This window comes from Gopherus flavomarginatus, chromosome 25 (genome assembly GCF_025201925.1).
Source record: "Gopherus flavomarginatus isolate rGopFla2 chromosome 25, rGopFla2.mat.asm, whole genome shotgun sequence".
In the NCBI taxonomy this organism is placed as follows: domain Eukaryota; kingdom Metazoa; phylum Chordata; order Testudines; family Testudinidae; genus Gopherus; species Gopherus flavomarginatus.
Window position 1 is genome coordinate 12,759,091 of NC_066641.1, and position 24,604 is coordinate 12,783,694.

A 24,604-nucleotide genomic window follows, 5' to 3' on the forward strand; every position below is an offset into this window, starting at 1 on the left:
CTGTACCAGTGCCCCCCAGTCCTGACCCACAGCCCCCTGCTATCCCAGCACCCCTCGCTACCTAGCCCTGGGCTCCCTCCAGCCCCCCAGCTATACCAGTGCCCCCCAGTCCTGACCCACAGCCCCCTGCTATCCCAGCACCCCTCGCTACCCTAGTCCTGGGCTCCCTCCAGCCCCCCAGCTGTACCAGTGCCCCCCAGTCCTGACCCACAGCCCCCTGCTATCCCAGCACCCCTCGCTACCCTAGTCCTGGGCTCCCCCCAGCCCCCAGCTGTACCAGTGCCCCCCAGTCCTGACCCACAGCCCCCTGCTATCCCAGCACCCCTCGCTACCCTAGTCCTGGGCTCCCTCCAGCCCCCCAGCTGTACCAGTGCCCCCCAGTCCTGACCCACAGCCCCCTGCTATCCCAGCACCCCTCGCTACCCTAGCCTTGGGCTCCCTCCAGCCCCCCAGCTGTACCAGTGCCCCCTAGTCCTGACCCGCAGACCCCTGCTACCCCAGCCCTGTGTTACATGGATCTGCACAAACTAGATCTCCAGCCAAGTTCAGCGAAGTTGTTGCTCCTCTGTCCAGGGCTAAGGGCGACCGATCTCCCAGCTGCGCCATGTCAGCGGCAGGTTGGAGCCCAACACCTGGGCAAGCCAGGACTAGAAGAGGTAGTGAGCAGGTGCCCCCGGTGCTTCCCCCCGCGCCACGTTCTTTGCCAGGCGGGGGGGGGGCAGACATTTACCCCAAGTGACACTGGCTTTTGGCCCTTTGTTGCACAGCATCTGCTCCGGCTCCAGGACTGATTCGCTGCCAGCGTGGTGGCAGAGGGACCCAATGCCAGGAGGGATCCGTGCTGGGGGGAGAGGCCGTGGCAACGGCAGGAGGAGCTGAAGCAACAGGGAAAGAATTTCAGAATAAAAGGGGTGCCGGATGCCCAATAGGGGCCCCCCCTTCCCCACCACACCCATGGGCCCTTCGTAGCTTCGAGGGCAGCTGGAGAGAGAGGGGAGAGGGAATAGTTACTCAGGATCCTGCATTTATGGAAGCAGCTCAGGATCTCAAAGCGCTTTGCAGAGGTGGCACCGTATCAGTGCTACAGATGGGGAAACTGAGGCAGGGGGACTCACCCATGCAGTCACAGTGGCAGAGGTGGGTGCCTGCTAGCACCACAGCCAGGCACAGGAGTCCTGATGAGACTTAGTCCTTGCCCCCACCCAGCGGTGCTCAGCTTCAGGGACAGGAAAGGCGCAGCCCCATGACCCAGCTGTGGTCTCACCCAGGAAAGAGCCCGTCTGGGCTGCTGCGGTCCGGCCGCTGGCTGACCCACCAGCCCTTTGGGTGGAAGCCATCCCGGAGCATTGGCAGCCTGCGAAAGATCCAGGGCCCCAACACCCAGGAGAGGGCCGGGGTCAGCAGCTTGGGAACAGCTGGCCAGCGTCAAGCATGTTCCGCAGAGTCAGCAGCCAAACAGCTGGGGGCCGGATGCAGAGCCCGGGGGTAAAATATTTGGGTCGTTTACAACATCGGCATCAGAAACAAAACCAGAGGCATCGAAAACGCAAAGGGCCTGGAAGCTTTTGTTCCCAGTGCAGGAAGGATGAACAAAGCCGTCCTGAGAGGGCTGCCAAACTACACCCACTAGTGCTGGGCCCTGGGCCTGGCTGCTAGGGGGAGACACCCCCGCCCGGCATAGCGCCCCCCAGCACGGCTCTGGGGTCAGCCCCTCTCAGAGGGCAGAGCGCCGCCTTTCCAAACACCAACCCTGTTTTCGGCTGCCCCGGGGGTTTCCCTGGCTGCTCCCCCATCCCAGCACTGAGCGGGTCCCCAAGGCGTGGGGCTCGGCCAGCCCAGGCTGTAGGGGGATGAGCAGTGCTGAGGTGACCCTGCTGGTGAGCTGTGGCTGGGTGTTCGGGGCAGCACCTATTTCCCAGGGGTGTCACTCCCGTTCAGCACGTCGCTCTGGGTGGAAATTTCCCTGGGACCCGTCGCACGTGGGGAAAATGCCTCCTCAGCTCTTGTGGCCAGCAGGGTGAAACCCCCCCTCACCCCAGCCCCACACGGGGTACCAGCCGAAGGGGCTGAAGTGGATCTGGCAGTGGGGGAACAAGAGTGTGGGGTCCTGGGCTCATTCTGGGGGCTGGGATTTCCCAGCACTAACCAGCCAAGAGGAGCTGGGAGCGTCAGTGTCCAGGTTGGGGCGGGAACCAGATCTCTGAGCCCACTCGAAATGGACCCCAGCTATGGCCTCTGGAAATGGAAACGGTCCCCCTCAATCCCGACCCGCAGCCCCCTGCTAGCCCAGCCCCGGGCTTCCCCCCACCCCAGCTCTGCCAGTGCCCCTCATTCACTGCCTGCAGACCCTGGGCTCCCCCCACAGCTCTGCCAGTGCCCCTCAATCCTGACCCGCAGCCCCCTGCTAGCCCAGCCCTGGGCTCCCCCCTACCCCAGCTCTGCCGGTGCCCCTCACTCCCGACCCGCAGTCCCCTGCTAGCCCAGCCCTGGGCTCCCCGCACAGCTCTGCCAGTGCCCCTCAATCCTGACCCACAGCCCCTGGGCTCCCCCACCCCAGCTCTGCCAGTGCCCCTCATTCACTACCTGCAGAGCCTGGGCTCCCCCCACAGCTCTGCCAGTGCCCCTCAGTCCTGACCCACAGCCCCTGGACTCCCCCTACCCAGCTCTGCTGGTGGCCCTGACAAATGCATTGACTGGCGGTAACCTCAGCCCCTGCCCCCAGCACTGAGGCAGTGAAGGGCACTGAGACTTCAGCAGCAGCGGCTGCAACTCCACATGGGGGAGAACAGCAGTGGGTGAGCTGGGAAGTGGGGGGAAGGCGTGCTGGGTGGTTGTGCTCTGCTCACACAATGACTCAGGACTCCTGGGTTCTATCCTGGCCCCAGGGGGAGCAGGAGATGGAGCAGGGTCGAGTAGCAGGGAGGGAGGGTGTAACTCAGGACTCCTGGGTTCCGTCCTCAGCTCTGTCACTGGCTTGGCCTGTGACTATGGCTGGTGAACACCCGCCATTGTGAAGATGTTTTGCCCCAGCCAGACACCTGACCCCTGCTCGCATGCGCTCCTGGGACAGACGAGGAAACTGGGACAGGATCACAGACTTGCTCTTAATAGCTGACCTGGGAATGGAACCCAGGAGTCCGGGCTCCTGGCCCCTCGAGTAGAACCCAGCAGATCCCACTCCTCTCCCAGAGTCAGGGACAGAACCCAGGAGTCCTGGCCCCTCAAGTCTAACCCAGCAGGCCTCACTCCTCTCCCAGAGTCAGGGACAGAACCCAGGAGTCCTGGGCTTGGTGCCTCAAGCCCAAGCCCTGCTGGAGGGGGGGAGCAGAGGACAATCCTGGGAGCCAGCAAGGCCCGTGCGGGGTCCCTGTCTCCAGGGTCCATGGTAAGGATTCTCCATCTCTCCTGGGGGGCTCCGGCTTTTCCCCACGATGCTCAGCCTCCCATGTCCCAACTGCAGGCCTAGTATGGGGAATTGGGGGAGAAGAGGGGACATTTGCCACCCACCTCCATGATCTTCAAGGGCCTCCAGATTATTGTCTGAAAGGCCAAAATCCCCGATCCCAGCAAAACCCTGATCCAGCAGCCAGAGCTTCGGCCCCAGGATTTCCCAGGTCCAGGAGCCCCTGGCGTCTGGAGGGCAGGTTGTGTTTTAAATAGCAGCATCCAGGGACCCAAAGATACCCACTGGCCCCCCAATAATGGGGGTCTAGAACCAGCCCTGCTCAGAGTGCCAAGCCCTTCCCCAGGGCTCAGAGCCCTCTCACCCCAAGCTGAGCAGGGACTCTGGGTGGCAGGAGCAGATGGGACAGTATGGGAGCCTCTCGCACCCACAGCCCAGCTGGAGCCTGCCTGGAGCGATGGAGCTGCCTTGGGGCCAGGCCCCTGCACTCTGACACCCCCAGCCACCTTGCAGCCAGTGCCCCCGTGCCTGGGGTCGTCCCCAGGTTTGGGCCGGACAGTACTGGGACAGGAGAGCAAACGGGTGTTAGCCTGTCAGCATATGGGGCTGCGCCTGTCACAGAGAGGCCCTGGTCCCTGGGCTCCTTTTCCCAATCCTTGGGGAAGTTTGCCCCTGTCTCTTGGTCAGACCCCAGCAGGGGGGCTTGCACCTAGCCTCCTTGAATTGCTGCTGGTGGCTGGAGAAGTGGCTTCCGGGCTCCGCCCCAGAGCGGGCTGCAGCAACCCCAGTGACGTAGGGGATAAGAGGCGCCCCAGGCATGGCAGAGCCCTGTTCCTTCCCCAGCTGTGTTCCTGGCCCCACTGGGCCATGGCAGGGAGGGGGTCGGATGCTGGAGCCTTTGTCTCCCAACCCGGCTCTGGCTTAATTACAGGGAGAGAGCGACCCTGCCCTGAGAAAAGAGCTCGTTTAGCAGCCTCCTAATGAACCTGTCTCCCGGGGAGGCGCTGACCCCGCCGAGACCCAGTTCCACACCACGCTCCCCTTCCCGGAGCCGAGGCCACGCCGGAGGAATGGATCAGAGACGCAGGCACAGCAGCTTCCTATTGCAGTGGGTGAACTGGGGGGCCACAGGCCTATCGGTGCCCCTCAGTGCCGGCCCACAGCCCCCTGCTCTGCCAGCTCTGGGCTCCCCTACCCCACAGCTTTGCCGGTGCCACTCAATCCTGACCCACAGCCCCCTGCGTGTTCCATTTGCACCTCCCCCTGCATACACGCTGGGCTGCAGTCAGGCATGGGGTACCTGCTCCCACATTGGGAGAGGGCCCTGTTTCTTGCTGCCCCCACTCTTGTGGGGCACAAGCAACCATTCATGTTCTAGAGCAAGATGTGTGTTCTAGAGCAGGAGCACGTGGTTCTTCTAGAACAGGGTGCATCTACAGACGTGTTCTAGCGCAGGTGCCTGTTCTAGAGCAGGAAGGGCCTGGGGCGAGTTGGTCTAGAACAGGGGTAGGCAACCTATGGCACGTGTGCCCAAGGTGGCACGTGAGCTGATTTTCAGTGGCACTCACACTGCTTGGGTCCTGGCCACCGGTCTGGGGGCTCTGCATTTTAATTTAATTTTAAATGAAGTTTCTTAAACATTTTTAAAACCTTATTTACTTTACATACAACAATCATTTAGTTCTAAATTATAGACTTATAGAAAGAGACCGTCTAAAAACGTTAAAATGTATGACTGGCACATGAAACCTTAAATCAGAGTGAATAAATGAAGCCTCAGCACAGCACTTCTGAAAGCTTGGCCAGACCTCTGGCCTGGAACATTGATGTTCTAGGGCGGGGCGTTCTAGAGCCAGGGAAGGGTTGTTCTGGAGCAGGGCATTCAGGAGGCCTGTATCCCCGAACCTTCCCCTCCCTAGGCAGTGAGGAGCTGAGGACCAAGCCTGGATGCGGTGAGCGGTGCCTGGCCCCTCCAGGCCCCTCCACCTCGGAATAACTCCCTGAGGCTCCAGCCAGGGCCATGCCATGCCCAGATCCCCCACCCACCCGCCAGGGATCAAATCTCAGCCCAGGTACAGGGGCAGGGGAGGCGCCAGGAGCTTTGCCAGCCAAGGGGACGTCTGCTCCAGCAATCGCACTGATGAGGAATAACAAAGGCCACTTAATTCCCAGCGTTAATTATTCATCCAGGCCCCGCCGAGCAGGGAGCCACAAATCCCCCTATGATGGAGCTGGGATTAAGGGGATTTGGGCAGTGCCTTGCCGGCTTGTGGAAGTGACTCCCGGAGAGGGCAGCCGGCACTGGAGGAGCCTGGGTGGGTATTAATAAGGAGAGATTTCCTGTGACTAGGGCTATGCACGGGGCCCTTGGCACGTCTGACAGCTGCAGGCTGGGGCAGGGGGGCTGTAACGGGACACTTGTTTTTCCCTGTCAGTGGGGCGCTGGTTCGAATCCCGCCTGGGGTGGTGGAGAGCAGAAGGCAGTGCTGTCCAAATGCTCCATGGAAGGACCCAGGCCCCACTCCCAGTGTGGCTGGGACCGGATGCCAGGGTGGAGGGGCCATGCAGGCGGCAGCCTGGCAGGCCAGGTCCGTCTGCAGCGAAGTGGGGACCCTGGGGGTGAATGAGGCTGCCGGAGCCCACGGACAGCAGGGGCAGGGAGCTGGGAAGCTGCCCTCCCCCAGCCTGGCCAGCACCAGGGGTCATGGGCAGCCGGTAGCAGGGCTGGGCAAAGAGCTCCTGGGTCCGTCCCTCGGGCAGGGCACTGCACGCTGAGCTCTCTGCTCCCTGCCTGCGCCCAGCCCGCTCTGCCCACGTTTTCTGCCCACTGCCCAGGCTGCCACAACCCATCACGCTCAGGGTGTCTCTGCAGGAGCAGGCTGCCTCCCCCCGCCCCCTGCCTGGGGAAGCGCTGCCCTGCCAGGGTCCTGCTGACACCTGCACCCACTGGGGGACAAGGGGCGTGGGGTGGGGGCTGCAGTTTGGGATTGAGGGGCACGGGCAAAGGGGGCCGGAACAGTTCCCAGTGGGGTGGGGGGGTTAGCTGCCAGCTCCCTTTTTAAGAATGAGGCCCCTCCCCCCGCAGCTGGGAATGGAGCTGAGGCATCTGGGGGGAGGAATTCATGCTTCGGGGAGCCCATCGGATTCTCAGCCAATGTCCCCCTCCTGGGACCAGCCTTGGCAGGGAGCCCTGGACCAGCTGCATCCAGCCCCCCTGGCAGACGGCAATGGGCTCCCACAGCCCAGGCAGGGCAGGGCTCCGGCCCCTTTCTCACCCTCCTGCAGACATGGGGAATCCGGTCCCATGGGGAGCTGGAGCCAGCGGGGTCCCCCAGCACCGCAGGGGTTAATGGCCCTCCCCACCTGGCACCAAGGGGAGGCAGATGCTGGGAGCAGCCTGGGGGCAGGGAACAAGGGCTGGCCCTGGGGGCAAGGGGCGCAGCCCAGGGGCCCCGAGATCAGGCATCCCCATGCTGGAGATGAGTGATGGGCGAGCGAGCCCTTTGCCCCGCAAGTGGCTGGTTCCCCCAGCCCCTGGTGCCAGGTCTGCCAGAGCTGCCCCAAGGAGACAGAGGCCCCCATGTGCCTGTGGGGCAGCTACAAAGAAATGTGAGGCTGCCTGTGTGCAGTGCATGCGGGGCCTGGATCCCTGCTCGGGCTGGGAGCCAGAGCGTCCAGCACAGACCCCACTCCCCTCCCAGAGCCGATGATGGAACCCAGGAGTCCTGGCTCCCAGCCCTTCCCCCACAACCACTACTCCCCTCCTGGGCTCGTTTCCCTGAGACTAGACCCCACATTCAACGGCCCGTATTGTTTCTCTCATCCTTGGCCTGGGATCCGCGGTGGGGAGCTGAAGGCTCTGGAAGAGATGGCTGGGGGCAGGGGGCAAGGGGGGCTGGCTACAGTTCCCACCAATGCAACTCCCCTGGGCTGCAGTTTATTGGGTGTGAACCGTTTCCTTCCCAGGATGAGTTCCCAGCAGGAAGCAGGGCATGCTGGGCTATCAATCGTCCTCCCACCCCCAGGTGACCATGGGCCCTTAGGCAAGGCCTGCTCTGCTCTGTGCCTCAGTTTCCCCATGCAAAGCCAGCCTCTTGGCAGTGGCATGGTTCACATGTCATTTTACACCTCATTTTACAAACAGGGAAACTGAGGCACTGAGCAGTTCATTGGGCAGAGCTAGGAAAAGGAGTCCCGGCTCCCAGCCCCTCCTCTCCCCCTGCCTTTGCCCCATGCACAAGCTGTTGTCTGGTTCCTGGCACGGCTCCCCTAGCTGCGTCCGGCGGCTACAAGCCCCAACAGCTGATCCACCAGGCATTGTGCAACATCCTGGGTGGCTTCAGGACAGAGAAGCAGCCGGCTCCATGCAGACGCCAGCGCCATGAAAACGGCCTGTCCCGTCAGGGCGCCCTAGATCTGGGCATCACTGGGCATGGGCGCAGCCTGGCTGCCCAGAGCCACAGTGCAAAGCATGCTGGGAGGTGCGTCAGTTCCGCTCCTGGGCATGCTGAGCCTGGGGGGCAGGGCCTGCTGGGCACCCCAGGCCCTGTGGGGAAGGGAAGAGCCATTGTCCTCTGCAGAGCCACCCAGAATCATCCTGCTCAGGGTCCCCATGTCACCAGTGTTAGCCAAGCAAAGTCAGGGAAAGTGAGGCACAGAGTGGGGGACATGACCTCCCAGGAGCAGGGAACAGAACTTGGGAGCCCGGGCTTCCAGGGGTGGCTGGGAAAGTGATCCTCGAATGGTGCTGATGAGCAGCTGCTAGGCCCCACCCCAGAGGTGGGCGCATTCTGGACGGGGTGAGGGATCCCTCTGTGTTAGGGGATGGTTTGGCATGGATGATGCAGGAAAGACAAACTGTTCCTAGCCCTGCCGGCTGGTGGGACAGTTGCAAGGGGAAACAGCTACTTCTCTGCCTCCTGGTTTACCCCGTTTGGTGGATCCTTGCAGCAGAGGAAATTGCCAGAGGGACCCGGTCAGGATGCGTCTCTCTCCAATCCAAGATGCACTCGCCCAGAACAAGCTCACTAAAATTCATCCTGCAGCTCGGCATCCACAGGTCTGTCTATATATAGCCTGGGCCCTGGTGGAGCAGCTGGTGCAGACGGGGCTGCTGGTTCGGTCAGGAACCGCGCTGGGGATTTTAGGATCTGTGTCCTGAGATCTGAGCCCACTGTGGGTGATAGGAACAGTGATCGTGGCCCCACACATCACCCGACCTGCAGCCCCCTGCTAGCCCAGCTCTGGGCTCCCCCACAGCTCTTCTGGATGACCCTCAATTCCGACCCACAGCCCCCACTAGCCCAGCCCTGGGCTTCCCAGGCCAGTGTCCTGTGCCAACCTGCGGCTGCACCCAAAGCAGTTTGGAAAGTCATCAGTTTCTTGTCCCAAAACCCTGTGACCTCCAGCTTCCAGCCCCCTCCTCTCATAGACACCACCCCCCCTCCAGCGGATGCTGCCCTAAGGTCTGGCCCATCCCTGCTGAAACCAAAGGGTCCTTTGACGGACAGCTGTCTATCACCTACTGGGGGCAGGTGTCGTCCCAGCTGCTATCAAACTGGGCAAGAGGGATGCTGGGTTTCTGGGCCTGAAACACCTCGGCAGCAGCCTCAGGAGTGAATTTGCAGTGACAGCGAGTTGCAGTCCACAGGCTTCATGGCCAGAGCTGAGGGGCAGGGCTGTGGTCAGGAGGGAATTATCTTTCTCTCATCCCTGCCCTTATGAGAGAGTGTCGAGCAGAGAGGGTGCTGGGAACCAGGACTCCTGGGTTCTATTCCCAGCTCTGTTCCCATGTGAATATGGGTGGCCCCTTCACCACCACCTCAGTTTCCCCCTTCTAACATGGGGCTAATGATCCTGCCCCACCCTGGGGGCTCAGCTCACCAGTGCAGACAAAGTCCTTTGCGATCCATGGAGAGGAGACCTAGGGTCTGGGCTGGGATGAAGCTCATTGGGGCAGCCCACATCCTGCGGGGGCAGGGCAGTACGTGCTAGGGGAGCCCTGGGGACACCGGACTCCCCCTTGCCTTGCTGAGCAGGCCCTTCCCCAGAGGATGAGCTCAGCCCCGGCTGGTCCCTTATCGCAGCCAGACGCTGCCGCAGACGCAAATTATTTGCAGAGGATAAAGTGTACGGTACAGCGAGGACTCGCAGGGGGGAAGCTGCACGGCCTCACTCCCACACTGGCTCGCTGCCTCCAGGGCAGGGAGGGGGCTGGAAGGTTGCCACAGCCCCTGTCAGGAGAAGAGGGTACCAGCATCCAGCTGCCAACCTGGTGGTGGGGATTGCTAGCAATCCCTGAGCCCGCCCCCCTCAGCTGGACCAGGAGAACCCTAAGCCTGCTTCCCAGGGGGACTCTTTGGGCCGGCGGGGGCAGCACCCCCTGCACACAGGCAGGTGGAGATGGGCGGCAGAGACCAGCCCTGTGGGTGACACAGTGCCAGGCTCCCCACCTGCTCTCTGGCAGAGGCTCCATGCCAAGCTCCTGCCCCTGTGTGGTGAGTCATGGGAGGGAGGGTGGCGGGACACCCACTGGTGTGAACCAACTTCCCAGGCAGGGCCTCATTACCTCCTCCTGGTCTCCCCCATTACATACCGGGGTCCCTGGAGTGTGCTCCCACGTGCCAATCCACCAGGTGACGAGGTGGCCCTGGCCCTTTAAGGGCAGGCATTCTGGGACTTGTAGTGCCCAGGAGCTGAAGCAAGGCCTGCTGGGAGAGGAGACAAGGTATAAAAGCCAAGAGACCCGAGTGTGTCAGTGCTGTGGGTGGTGGTACAAGGTGTTTGGTGGGGTGTGGACAGTCCCTTGAGATGCTGCTGCCCTTGGGATGCCCTGATCCAGGGGGTGCGGTCTGGGGGTGTTGAGGGGGTCTGCTAAGCAGATTTGCCTGCCCCAGGAGGGGAGAGCTAGTGCTAGGGGTCAGGTGTCAGCACTCCCTGGGGGGTGGGGGGCTGAGCCCAAGAATGCAGATTTTGGGAATGTCCCCCCCCCACACACAGCTGGCCTAAGGCTGGCTGCAGTGAGCGCTGGCCCCTGGGCCTCTGTCGCTTCCCTGGCTGGGCTGAGCGGGGATGCAGGTAGCAGGGGTGGGGGGAAGCTGCCCAAGGGCAGGGGCAGCTGCCCTGGCTGTGGGGTGGGTGGCGATTGGCATCCAGGCTGCTGCACCACTGAGGGACCAGAGCCCAGCGGACCCGTGAGGGACCCCTGGTTACGGGGACCCCGTCTCCAGCACAGCTTCTTGCTCTCCCTCACCCGCCTCTCCACCTCCATTCTCCAAGGCTGAATTGCTGCTGACTCAGGGGCCCCGGAAACACAGGGCTCTTCGCAATCAGGGCTCTGGTCTCTCCGAGTCAGGTGATTGCAAATCCTGTGTTAGCCTCTCCCCTGCCGGGCACGTCCCCACAATTCAGCCTAGCCTGGCACTTAGGGAGGGGCCTGGGGCTGCAGAACAGGGAGGGCAGGGCAGCCCCCTCCCCTGCTGTATCAGCCTTGCCTCTCCTCCCACGCCCCTCGAGTCTGACCCCCATTCCTGGCTATGTCAGCCCTGCAATCTCCATACCCCTGGTGCTGCAGATCCCCTCAAACCCAATCTCCCCCTGCCCCATTATAATATTCACCATTGGACCAAATCTTTACTGGAGGAAAAACATTCCCCAAGTCCCAGCAAACCCCTTTGTCGTGATATTCATCAGCTTGCCGAAGGTTTGCTGCCCTGCACTCAGTGCCGCCTTCCCTTGCCCTGCACACACCCACACAACCTGCCTGCCCTTCCCCTCCCTCCTGAACAAGATCTGAGCCTGGAGGAGCCTGCGGAGGAGCCATGTGTCCCCACAGCCTGTGCACAGGACACCTGCTTCTGAGGTGCGCCCATCTCTCTGCCCACCCGCAGACTGGCCTTCCTCAGGGCCGCATGCCGGACCTGTGCAGTTTTGGAGACAGCAGCTGCTAGGAAGGGATGGGAGCCAAAGCTGGGAATGGTTTGGGGTGCAGGGAAAGGGGATCAGTGCTGTGTGTCTCAGGGCATCACCTTTTAATGTCCTTCCCATGCTGGTCGGTTACGTGCTGGCCCAGACACCCGCATACGGGAAACAGCCGTGGATTGCTGCACCCAGCCCCCAAATGCAGCCACTTCTGGGGTGGGGCACGGCGCCTCTTTAACCGCGTAGGGCAACGCTGGGTGGCAGTTCAGTCTGGGAGGAGAGGAAGGGGCTGTGTTCAGCTGACGCCGCAGCAGGGGCTTTGGAGTGGTAAAACACCCCGTCTCACGCAATGGAGGCACAAAGCCCCTCTGATGGTGGTGGGCTGGGGGCCTGAGCGTTACAGCTTAGCAGAGCCTTGGCCTCATAAAGCCTGAACGCCACCCGTGCGGCCAATGAGAGCCTCTAACCTAGACTCAATTGGGGGCATAGCAGTTGGTAGCCCAGTGTGGACCCTCTATGAGCCAGTCCCCTCCTCCCCAGCCATGGGGCTAGCAGGCAGGATGCACACTAATACCTCTGACCCTGTGCAATCTTCCCCCGCCCAGCCTGTGGGGGGCGGGGGCAGGGGAGCCAACATCTTCACCACAACAAGGGGATTGTCATTGCTCCCCTCTGAGATCATCGCTCTCCCCAGAGCGCTGGGCTCTGATCCCGGCTTCTCCTCCTGGCGCGCGTTTATCCCCAGCTGATTTATGTGCATGGCTGTGGGGCGAGGGGCTGCCTCTCTGTGCGTGGGTATGTGTCTGTCTCTGGCTGTGCATGCAGAGGCCTGTGTGTGCATGGTGTGTGTTCGCATACAGCAGTGCACTTATCTCTGCACATGTGAACACGTGTGTTTGCATGCCACCTACATCTCTACATCTTGGGGCATTTGTGTGTGCCTGCATGCCCAGGTGTGAGCAGGCATGTGCTTTGCATGCTCCAGCGTGTGTCTCTGCAGCTGTGTGTTTGCACACCTCATGTGTCTATCTCTCTGTGCATGTGTATGAAATTACTCTTGTCTGGTCCCAGCCTGCCCCACGTTTCTAAACTGTCCAGCCAGTTTCATGGCTTGCAGGGCAGGTTCTTCTCTCCATTATACTAGGGGAAATCGTGAGCCCAGAGAAGGCTCTGGATTTTCCCTGGTGTAACTGAGACAAGAATCTGCCCTTTTCTGTCTCTGCATCCCTCCACCTATCTAGCCCCAGCTTCCTTGAAGCCTGCCTGCCTGCTGCTGGCAGGAGAGCCCTGCCCTCTGGGCCAACCTCCCCAGGCCTTTCCACCTCACCAACAGCAGTCCCCGCTCTGTGGCCACTAGGAGACACTGGACCAGTGGAGAAATAACATTTAGCTAGTGCCAAGGATTTAGGTGGTGGCTAACCAGAGCCAGAATTCAGCTAGGTCATACTGCTGATATTGTCCCAGCGTTTGCTGGTACTTCCCTGGCACTCGGTCTGGATCCACCTGCTGCCTCAACTTGCCCTTAGGCTGCAGACTCTGTGCTGCCAGGACTGTCTCCCATTTGGTGTATGTGCAGAGCCCAGCACAACCCTCCAAGGGAGATTCCTCAGAACTCCAAGCTCTGGCATCTCCTCATGAACAATGCAATGGGATTTCCCAAGGGGGAAACCACTGGGCTCCATAATCTTTTGATGGGGTCCTATAGAAATGACAAACAACCTACTGAATTTAATCCTTTCTACAGTAGGGTGGGTGGGGTTTTTTGTGTATTTTTTTAACCATCCTATAGATTTCCACAGCAGGGAGAGAACCTGCCAGGGGACATATTAGGAACCTATAGGCCAGTGATCACTTTGCGTTCAATTTGGCTGGGCTTCTCCAGCAAGGGCCGCTGGCAAAGCTGACGACTAGAGAGGGAAAGAAGTCGGTGTTCAGTGGCGCACACGGCAGCATTGGCCAGCCCGGCAGCTTAGCTCCTTCTCCTCCCAGCCCCGATCTCCCCATTATGAAGGTTTCTGCTTTACATAGTGTTCTTTAGTCTCATTAATGAAAATTAACCTGCCTGCTTCCTGTCTTCAAAGGGAATCATAAACATTAGCTAATCTTGACTACACCCCAGGAGCTGCAAAAAATCTCGTTCCAGCCAGTGTCTACACTCAGCAGGGGATAGATCTCCCAGGCACCGCGCTTGGAGCCCTGAGAATCTCCATTCAGCTATAAGCCATGTGGGACGTTCATGGTTATTATCCAATTAGCAGCAACAGCTGAGAGCCCCCATCCCGCACCAGGCCCCGTGGTGCTAGGTGCTGTACGAACACAGACCAAAGGGTTGGCCTCTCTCCCAAAGAGTACAAGATGCCAGACAACAGACAGACAGACGGAAACACACAGTAAAGGGACCATGGCATGCAGTGGAGCAACTCTTATTGCCGCCAGTAGAGGGCAGCACTGCGCAGGCACCACACAGTCACTTGGGAAATAGCCACGTTTGATAAATGGGGAAACTGAGGCACGTAGAGGCAGGCATCAGGGAAGGCGCTGGGAGTAGGGCCAGGAGTCCTGCATTCAGGCTACTCCACTAGACCGCATTGGTTAATGCGGTACAATAACTGGGTTGTTTGCGTCCTCGAGCACATGGTGGGTGCATTGAGGTGGGGTGGGGGCAGAGAGGCTGGGAGGAGGGCCAGGGTGGGGGGGTGCAGGGAAATGGGGGTTGCTGGGGATGTAGGGCTGGGGCCTGGGGATGAAGGGGAATGGGATTGGGGGGTGCAGGGAAATGGTGTGTGTGGGCCTGAAGAGCAGGAAATGGGGGGGCAGAGCAGAGGAATAGGGTCGGGGTGCAGGGGCTTGGGGCAGGGGAATTGGCCCGAGAAGCAGGGAACGGGGGGACACAGCAGGGGAATGGGGGGTGCAGGGGAATGGAGTGGGGGCACTGGGGGAGGAGCTGCAGGGTGCTGGGTCTGGGGTGCAGGGAATGGGGTGGGGGGAGCAGGGGCTGGGGGTGCAGGGGTTGGGGGCTGGGGCAGGGAATGGGGGGCGCAGGGAATGGAATGGGGATACAGGGAATGGGGGGCACAGGGGCTGGGCCTGGGGCACAGGGAATGGGGTGAGGGGGTGCAGGGTTTGGGGGGCAGAGGCAGGGAATGGGGTGGGGGTGCAGGGAATGGGACGGGGATACAGGTGACAGGGTGCAGGGAATGGGGTAGGGAGGTGCAGGGAATGGGGTGAGGGTGCTGGGGATGGGGTGAGGGGGTGCAGGGTTTGGGGGGCAGGGGCAGGGAATGGGACGGGGGTGCAGGGAATGGGGTGGGGGGAGCAGGGGCTGGGGGTGCAGGGGTTAGGGGGCTGGGGCAGGGAATGGGGGGCGCAGGGAATGGGGGGCACAGGGGCTGGGCCTGGGGCACAGGGAATGGGGTGAGGGGGCTGGGGATGGGGTGAGGGGGTGCAGGGTTTGGAGGGCAGGGAATGGGGTGGGGGTGCAGGGAATGGGACGGGGATACAGGTGACGGGGTGCAGGGAATGGGGTAGGGAGGTGCAGGGAATGGGGTGAGGGTGCTGGGGATGGGGTGAGGGGGTGCAGGGTTTGGGGGGCAGGGGCAGGGAATGGGGTGGGAGTGCAGGGAATGGGGTGAGGGTGCTGGGGATGGGGTGAGGGGGTGCAGGGTTTGGGGGGCAGGGAATGGGACGGGGGTGCAGGGAATGGGACGGGGATACAGGTGACGGGGTGCAGGGAATGGGGTGAGGGGGCTGGAGCAGGGTTTTGGGGCAGGGGGGCGCAGGGGCGGGGGGCCGGGCGCAGCGAGCCGGGCGGCCGGCAGGGAGCGGCCTTTCGCCGGCGAAGGGGGCTGGGGCCGCGGCAGGAGCCGGCGGGGCGGGGCGGAGCCTGGCCGCGCCGCGCTCCGCAGCCCGCTCCCGGGGACACGCAGCCAGAGCCGCGCTCCCAGCCCCGGATTTACAGACTCGGCCCCGCGCGCAGCCACCGGCCCGGGGCCGCGCGGGCCCCCGCAGCCGGGCCGAGCCGAGCCGAGCCGAGCCGCCGCTTCCTGCCGGGGGCAGGGGAGGAGCAGCCCCGCCGAGGTAAGGCACTGGGGAGTGCAGGGCAGGATCTGGGGGGAGCATTGCACGGGGGTGTCTGTGCGGGGGGGAGGTCCGTGCATTGCAGGGATTAAACTGCAGAGTCACAGGCTGAGCCCCCCACGCCCTCCTGCCTCTCCCAGCCGGACAGCAGGGCTCTTCTCCCCTGCTCGGAGGGGGGCTGCCCTCCCCGTCCCCAAGACAGTGCCCCTTCTGCCCCCCCCATGTGCTGTCCGGTTTTCTGGGCTCTCTGTTGCCCCCTTTCCCCGCTGCCCCGGGCCCTGTCAGTGCCATGGCACGAGCTGGGGACGGGGCAGTTAACACCCCCGCCCCCCAATACACGCACGCACACCCTTGGATTTTGGATTTTGCACCGTGTTGTGTTTCGTACTAATTCACCCCCCGGCCCGAAGCCCGGATCCCTCGGTCGCTCTGGTTCCTTCCTGACACCCAGCTTTAATCCCCGTCCCCCCGCGCTGGCATTAACCTATATTTTCCTCTCCCGCAAATGGAGAGCGCTGGCCTAGCTGGAGGGGCCAGACACGCTGCCAGACAGCGCCAGCCCTTTAAACCTGGGTTTGTTTACTGTGTGCATGGCTCGCCCTGCGCGGTGCCAGCCTGGCCTCTGGCACGCCGGACCCCGGGCGCTGGGGCTGGCTCCCCCAGACACGCCAAGTGCCTTTCATCTCCCCTGCAAGGATGGCACCACCTCCCGCTTGCCAGCCCAGCCCGGGCAGGAGTTGTTAGCTGCACAGGGGCTGTTGGGGGGCGAGTGAATCCGGTTTTGGGGGGACACCCTCTCGCTCATTGCGTTGCTGACTTGGAATATCCCCAGCTTTCTACTGCCAAGCAATGGTATTTTGCTTTTAAAGGGGGTGGGGTGGGGCGCAAGGGGGCCAGGACCTGTGTGCGATCGACCGTTGCAGGGGGGAGGATGTTGGGGGGCTGCTGGAGCAAGGGGGTGAGTTTGGGGAGGGGGGGCGGAGCGGGGAGGAAAATATGGGTAAATATTTTCTTAAAAACCAGGGCCATTTGGCATGTGGCTGGCTGATCACAAGTCAGGGGGGTCCTAGGGGGGCTGCGTGGGTTTCCGTTATGCTGCCACGGCCCTTTTCCGGCAGAGCCAGACGGATTGAACTTTCAGCTCCTCTTTGGTGGCAGGGAGGGGTAGGAGCGAGCAGTGTTCCCCTTCCCCCCCACCCGCCGCCCCCCACTTGTGGCTGGGGATCAGTGGGGGGGAGTGGGGCGTACTGCTGGGCTTTGAGGACCCGTGCAGTGGGGTTCCCCTCCCCGGCCCAGGGAGGCTCCAGACGGGCGGCACGGGCGTAGCAGCGACAGCCCTGGTGTCAGCGGCCAAGTCTGCGTAAAGGAGGGTGACAGCCGTGGCCAGCGGGCTCCGGGGGCGGGGGTAATGTGGGGGCCCAATCCGGCATGGAGCTGAGTGCCGTGGGGACACATGCAAGGTCAGGCCCTCTGTAGCGTGCCCCCAGCCATTCCCTGGCCCCGGCCTGCTGGATTGAACGTCACTCCCTCGCCTTCAGAAAACAGGGACCCTATCAGACTTCAGCCAGCCTCGTCCTGCGCTGGGCAGCTGGCCTGGCTTCGCACGTGCGCTGCTCCCGGGGAACCTGCGGAGGGCGCTCTGCCTGCCTGGCCCCACCCCCTCGCCAGACTTGGCACGCGGCGTCTGGAATGCATTTCATGTTTGGCAGCGATTTTCTGGTTGTGGGAGCTGGTTTAGGCTGGGGGGCAGGTGACCTGTGACACCGGGACGTCCCTTCAGCATGTGAACGGGCCTGCTCTGGTGAGCGGACTGGGCTGGGCCAGGCATGGCGCCGCTGCCACCCCCAGAAGTGCGGGATGACTTGCTCGGGATCTCCAGCAGAACATGCCGGGTGACCCTGGAGGGGGCTAGCAGGGGCAGGGTGGGAGGTCAGGCCAGGGACACAGTCACCTGTGGGCTGGAAGGAGCGTGTGGCCAAGGGGAGGGCAGGGTCTGATGCTCTAATCTGGAGCTGCTCAGCAAAGCACCCTGTTTGCAGCTGTCTCCACCCTGCGGTCCCTCCCCCACCATCCCCCGGTCCCTCCCCTGCTTTCCTTGCCTTCCCCTTGTCACTGTGTCCGTTGCCACATACACAATTAATGGCTGTGCTAGAGCTCTCAGGAAACCCAGCTGACTGTCCTGTCCTGTCAGCTGGAGGACACCTCTGGCGATTGGAGGTGTGTGTGGGGAGCTGGCTTGTTCTGTGGTCATTGGTAGAAGATGAATGGCAGCTGCTGTTGGAGAAGTCGTCATAGTAGTTTATAACCTGGTAGCGCCAAAAGGCCCCAACAGTGAGCAGGGCCCTATCGGGTCACGCGCTGCCCAGACGCAGTGACCAAGATCAGGGCCCCTCGTGCCGGGCGCTGCCCAGACACAGTAACCGAGATCAGGGCCCTGTCGTGCCAGGCGCTGCCCAGACACAGTAACCGAGATCGGGGCCCTGTCGTGCCAGGCACTGCCCAGACACAGTAACCGAGATCGGGGCCCTGTCGTGCCAGGTGCTGCCCAGACACAGTAACCGAGATCGGCGCCCTATCGTGTCACGCGCTGCCCAGACGCAGTAACCGAGATCGGGGCCCTGTCGTGCCAGGTGCTGCCCAGACACAGTAACCGAGATCGGGGCCCTGTTGTGCCAGGCGCTGGCTAGACACACAGTAGCCGAGATCGGCGCCCTATCGTGTCACGCGCTGCCCAGACGCAGTGACCGAGATCGTGGCCCCGTCATGCCAGGCGCTGCCCAGACACAGTAACTGAGATCAGGGCCCTGTCGTGCCAGCCGCTGGCTAGACACACAGTAACCGAGATTGGGGCCCGTCGGGCCGGGCGCTGCCCTGACACAGTGACCGAGATTGGGGCCCCGTTGGGCTGGGGGCTGCCCAGACGCAGTAACTGAGATCAGGACCCCATCGGGCCGGGCACTGCCCAGACGCAGTGACCGAGATCGGGGCCCTGTCGTGCCAGGCGCTGGCTAGACACACAGTAATCGAGATCGGGGGCCCGTCAGGCCAGACGCTGCCCAGACACAGTAACCGAGATCGGGGCCCTATCGGGTCACGCGCTGCCCAGACACAGGGACCGAGATCAGGGCCCCTCGTGCCAGGCGCTGCCCAGACACAGTAACCGAGATCGGGGCCCTAACAGGTCAGGCGCTGCCCAGCCGCAGTGGCCGAGATCGGGGCCCCGTCGGGCCGGGCGCTGCCCAGATGCAGTGACCGAGATCGGGGCCCCGTCGGGCCGGGCGCTGCCCAGATGCAGTGGCCGAGATCGGGGCCCCGTCGGGCCGGGCGCTGCCCAGATGCAGTGGCCGAGATCGGGGCCCCGTCGGGCCGGGCGCTGCCCAGATGCAGTGGCCGAGATCGGGGCCCCGTCGGGCCGGGCGCTGCCCAGATGCAGTGGCCGAGATCGGGGCCCCGTCGGGCCGGGCGCTGCCCAGATGCAGTGGCCGAGATCGGGGCCCCGTCGGGCCGGGCGCTGCCCAGATGCAGTGGCCGAGATCGGGGCCCCGTCGGGCCGGGCGCTGCCCAGATGCAGTGGCCGAGATCGGGGCCCCGTCGGGCCGGGCGCTGCCCAGATGCAGTGACCGAGATCGGGGCCCCGTCGGGCCGGGCGCTGCCCAGATGCAGTGACCGAGATTGGGGCCCTGTCGTGCCGAGTGCTGCCCAGGCACTGTGACCGAGGTCGGGGCCCCATCGGGCCAGGCGCTGGCCAGACAGGCCTTGCCCTGAAGAACTCACGGTGGGAGAAAACGGGTTTTCCCCACTGTACGGTTGGGGAACAGAGGCACTGAGAAATCTAGCTGCCCCCTGGGTTAGGCGCCCCGGGGCGCGTGTGCACGCTGGGGTTTGAATGGTACACTGATGTCGCCGAGGAGGGGTGTGCAGGCATCTGCGCAGGCAGCTGAGCTCTCTGCTTCGTGGTGCCTGGCGGTCCCCGGCTCCCCTTGGCTTGTGGCCACGCTGCATCAAACGTTCCTGACCCCTGTTCTGCTCCGAGGCCCTGCCACCTTGTCTGCTCCCTGGGCCGAGCGGAGCCGCCGAGGGAATCCTCAGCCTGTATGGCTTGTGAGCAGGCACCTCACAGCAGTGATGGCTATGGGGCAAACCCTGTGCCGGCTTTTCCGACTCGCCTGGCATGACCTTTGGCTGCGCCAGCCCTCAGAGCTGCCCTCTCCATGGCCTGCTTCCTCCCCTTCTCCCGCCCCGTGGCCTTGGATTGCCCGCACAGGGGCGAGGCATATGGTAGGAACTGGCTGCAAATGGGGAGATCTGGGGGTGGATCCCTGCCTAGGTGTAATGCACGGGACGGGGGGGCTGTTGTGTGCCCCTGCCTGAGCACAGCGCCCGCCCAGCTTGCCACAGGGCATCCTGGGATGGGGGAGAGCTGGGGGAGGGAGGGGGGCGCAGGGATTTCATTTCCTTCCCTGCTGTGGAGCTGAGGACAGGCACACGCCCGCACCAGCGGCTTGTGGAACCGGTTTGCAGGACCCCCCCCACCCCCCAGCCCCACTGCACCTCCCCTCTCCCCGTCAGCTTCTTGAGGTTTTTTAATTTTTCTACTGGGCCCCAGGGTGTTTCTCAGGGTGGGGAACTCGCCGAGAGCTGGAGGTTTCTTTAATGGATTCTTCTCCCCCCCCCCACCCACTTGGCAAAAGTCCCTGCAGTAGACAAACGACGTGCGTGCGGGTGCATGTGTTGCACACATGCATGCAGCCGCGGACATGGATTCGTGCACACGTGGATCCATCCGTACGTCTGCAGCCCACCCTGGCCTCATGGACGCGCATGGATCCCGGTGCCATCACGCAGCCTCTGGACAGGCAGACACAAATCCGTTCCCCCCTGTGTGTGCAAGGGTTAATCTGTGCCCCTGTGTGCACAGGCACATCCTGGCATGCACACAGATTCAGGAGCGTGTGCACCGACACATACATTCATATGCGTCCCCACGTGTGTAGTAGGAGCGCACAGGGGTTCGTGTAGAGATGCGTGTGTGTTCCTTCATGCACACATGCATGGATGAGCAGATGTGTGCGTGCCCACGGTGTGCCCACCTCATGGCGAGCTGCAGCAGAGCAGGCAAGGAACAGCTAAGACAGGCAGGGCAGGGTTTGATTTCCGCTGCTCATCCCTTCTGCCCTGTACGCAGAAAGTGGCAGAGGAAGGGGCCTCCCCGGAGGGGACTCAGAATGTAGGGGCAACCCCCAAATATGGGCACCATCCTCTGGCACCTTGGTAGGGGGGTCAGGGGACAGCCTCAGCTTAGGGATCACGCTCCTGTGGCATCAGCCGCTCTCCCCTCTATGCTCGGGGCCAGGGGACTGCCAAGTGCCTGCACCTCTGAGTACTCCTGTGGGGGGGGGGAGGGCCTGTCCACCCCTGTGTCTGCACTAGACACAGGCAGCTGGGAGGAGCCTTGGAATGTGGGTCGCCACCCTCCTGGGAAGTGCTGACATTGCGATCCCACAGCAGCCCCCAGGGAGGCAGAGCCGGGACAGGCCCTTGGCCCTGACACTGAGAAGTTCCTTGGCCTGGCTGGATTCTGGCTGCAAGGATGCCTGGAATTCAAAACTGGGGACACAGCCTAGCTCTCCTGTGGCTTTCTGCCCCCCACCCCCCAGCAGTGCTATGGGCTGGGGTCTCCAGGACGCCGTGTAAGCTCTGGTGGAGCAAGGCTGGGAGGGGAGGAAGCCCTGGCTGGTGGCTGGAGCAGCGAAGGAGTTGTCTGGATCCCTGGTTCAGGGGTGTCGTGGTTGGGGTGGAGGTTGAGGGGTCAGGACTCCTGGGTTCTATTCCCAGCTCTGGGGGGGTGTTTCCTAGCCCAGTGGGGGCCAGGAGCCAGCCGATGTGGGGTCTAGTGCTGGCCAAGTCACCGTGCAGCCCTGCTCCGTGCCCTGGTGTCCCCAAGGGGGGTATGGTGCTGCCCGGCCAGCCCCTCCTGGGGGGCATCGGCAGCCTGGGTAGCAGCTGTTCCTGGCGCTCCGCGGAAGGAAGGTGCCGGCCGAGGGCGGTGCCAAAGACAGCGCCGCGCTCAGGGAGGAGCAGGGCCAAGAACCTGTTGAAGCAGCCGCCCTCCCCCTTTGCGTGCAGCTGGCTCGTCCTCCTGCTCTCCGGCTCCGCCTGCGCCGTGCAACTTCCTGCCAGGGCCCCGCAGCCAGCTCGGTGTGCGAGGTCCCCAGAGCGCGCCCCGGCCACCCCAGCCCCATCCTTGGCCCTCCCTGGAAGGGGGCAGGGTTCAGGCTGGCTGGCTGGACCATGCAGGGCCGTGTTAGCCGATGTGCTCGGCTCCTGGGGGAGGAGAGGGGAGCGTGTGAGCGCTGGAGCAAACCTCAGCTGAAGCGCAGGCCAGGCCGGCTGGGGAGAACGGCTCCGGTGAGGCTCCCGGCTCGGTGCAGTGGAGGATCGACCTGGAACCAGGCCCAGCTCGGCTCTGCTGACTCAGGCTTCGCGCTGCAGGGTGACGACCCTGTCGAGGCTGGAACCGGGCTCCGAGACCCAGCCGGGGGGACGGTCTCCGGCTCGAGCCTCTGTGCTGCTTTTTTCAGCCCCTGCGCATGACCCCAAACAGGCTGCCCCAGTGTCACTGCCGCGAAGTGGGCAGGGAGCTGTCTACAAACAGTAGCATGGGTGCTGCAGCTCCCCAGCCCACCTGAGACCAAGCTGCAGCCTCTGTCTGCTCCTCAGGGGCATCCTATGGGGGCTGCCCAGACGCCACTTGGGCTCAGGGACCGGGCTATTGGGTACCTGCCAGTGACAACAGCCTTCATCCAGGCACCTCTGCGCACTCTGTGGGTGCAGGGCAGGGTCACCGGCTCTGTTTTGTAGAAGGAAAAATCAAGGCACAGAGAGGTCAGATGCCATGGTGATGGGCGCTATGTGAAGACATAGGATAGCAGTTTGTGTGACTTGCCCAAGGTCCCTGGGCAAGGTGGTGGTAGAACTGGGAATGGAACCCAGGAGTCTTGACTCTCCCCTCAGTCCACCTGCTCTAACCACCTGCCTCCCTGCTCTGCCAAAGCTAGATATGGGACCCAGGAGTCCAGAGTGCTGGTGCCCTGATATAATCACTGAACTCCTCTTGCCGCTTACTCGTCAAGCCAGGAATAGGACCGAGGCATCTCATGCACGGGACCAGATATTTGATGCTGCTGGTGGCTCAGAGTCATTTTAAAGTCACCTCCCCCCCGTGACATGGGGCAGGGAAGCAGATGCCGTCAGCCTGGCCCATGGGCGCTTTGCTGCCCCCGGATCCTTGTACAGCTGGGGAATGGGGGCAAAAATTAGTCCCCTCTTGAGGCCCCTTGGTGGCAGGATCGCAGGGCGCAGGCATTAGGGTCGCATGCGTGGGAATCTGCTCTCGGCCCTGGGCGGGGGGGCCTGTGGAGTGGGGTGGGGGCTGTTCAGTCTCCCTGGTTCATTCAGCCCTTCATGCTCCGAGCGCAGGGGACCCCTGTGTTGGGGGCAGGGAGAGCTGAGCCCCAGGGTGTCTTTGCATGCTGGACGCCGGGGGGTGGGGAGGAGCCTGGTAGCTCATGGGTTGGGAGTGGGGTGCTCAGAGCAGAGAGAGCCGGCACGGCACCCCCAGCCGCTAGGCCCCGATGGGCTTCGCAAGCCGGCAGGCCTAGTGGGGAGCCCAAGCCGGGGCGCTGGGCCGAGTGAGCCCCCCGTGTTCCAGGAGCCCCCTGCCTGCTCGGCCGGCCGGGGGAGGGTTGTGCACAAGGCGGGCGAGTGTGGTGCCGGGGTGGCAGTGGGCCAATGGGAGCCGGGGATTCCCCGGGCGAACCGCAATCGGAAGCAGGTGGCAGGAACTCCCAGTTCGGGGCCGCGAGGCTGCCTTCCTGCCCAGAACACCCCCTCCTCCCGGGCACAGGACCCGCCGGCAGCCCTGTGCCGGGACCCTGTCCCCAGCATTCCTCCGTCAGCGAGCAAGGGGAGCTGGAGAGCCCGATCCTGCCCCAGGCTCTCCCCTGCTCCCCCAGCAGCGGCCAGGATGGCACTTGACATGTTGGTTTAACCCTTCCGGTGCCGGCCCCCTCCTCTCCAGCTGGGGGCTGGAGTGGGACTCCTTGGGCTCCATGAGCCAAGGGCCTGAGCCAGGAGGGCCAGGGCTTGCCCTGCGGGGCCCGGGGGGCCACACAGGCTGCTGCCCCCTGGTGGCTAGGCCTGTGCTGTGTGGGGCAGAGGGATGGGAGGGGGGATCCCAGATGCTGATTGGTTTCCCCAGGGTGCCAACTCATGTGTCCTCAGCCAATCAGGTGTCTTGGAATCCAGTGAGATCTCAGCTGCGCCGGGCTGGGCTCCCTGGGGAGCTGCCTGCTCGCAAGCCCCTCGGGGTTGTTTGCCAAAAGTCTTGCTAGTCTCTGTAGCAGAAGCAATTCTGCCCGTCCCCCAACCTGTCCAGGCCCTGGAGTCAGCACCTCCTGCCTGCCCACCTTGGCAGGTGTCAGGAAACATTGGCGACTGACCCATCTTTGCCTCCCTCCCCCTCACCTCCCCAGTGCCCCATCAGTTGTGTCCCCAGAGGGTGCTGACCCCTCTTTTCTCCGCCGCGGTCCCTCCCCTGGCCCCTATGTGCAGGGTCTCAGGGCGGCCTCGTCACTCGGGGTGTTAGCTGGGCTTGCTCCCTGGGCACTGACGTAGGCTACCACGTGTTTTCGGCCCCAGCCCTCTCCAGCCCAGGATGCAGGTTTCCGTCTCTTGGGGAAGGCCCCGGGCTTTGAGCCCTGCTCCCTGCCCCCAGGGGTAGGTTGGCCATCCGGCCGGGGGGAAGGTGATTTCACAGCGATGGTGCAAGAGGGGAGCTGCACAGCTCTCTCTGGCTATGGTTGTGAAACAGGAGGGGTTTTCGCACTTTCACCCACCCCTGAGTCAGACCCTCCCCGGCGGCGTTCAGCGTCCTGTGGTGTTTCTCGTAAAGCCAGTGTTTGTCCCAGCCTCCTTGGTCAGAGCTTCCCTTCCTGTCAATGGCCTCTCATGCTTCCCCTCTGAGGTTGGCAAAACTTTGCAACAACCATGGGAGGTGGGGAAACTGAGGCACCGAGTGAGGACAGGGACACAGCAAGCCAAGGGCAGAGCTGGGACTAGCACCCAGGAGTCCTGTCTTCCAGTTTCCCTCCTCTGACCACTAGACCCCACTCCCCTCTCAAAGCTGAGAATAGACCCCAGGAG

At 63.0% G+C, this 24,604-nt stretch overlaps 2 protein-coding genes across 2 annotated transcripts in view; one reads left to right on the forward strand and one right to left on the reverse strand.

Moving 5' to 3' along the window:
* The window catches only part of MED24 (mediator complex subunit 24), a 206,253-nt gene that overhangs the window by 42,383 nt on the left and 139,266 nt on the right, over nucleotides 1-24,604 (reverse strand). The window lies entirely within an intron of this gene.
* THRA (thyroid hormone receptor alpha) overlaps nucleotides 15,324-24,604 on the forward strand; it is a 40,816-nt gene continuing 31,535 nt past the window's right edge. Inside the window, exon 1 of the mRNA XM_050934795.1 lies at nucleotides 15,324-15,400. The gene's annotated coding sequence lies outside the window, so the exon portion shown is untranslated. The remainder of the gene's footprint in view (nucleotides 15,401-24,604) is intronic.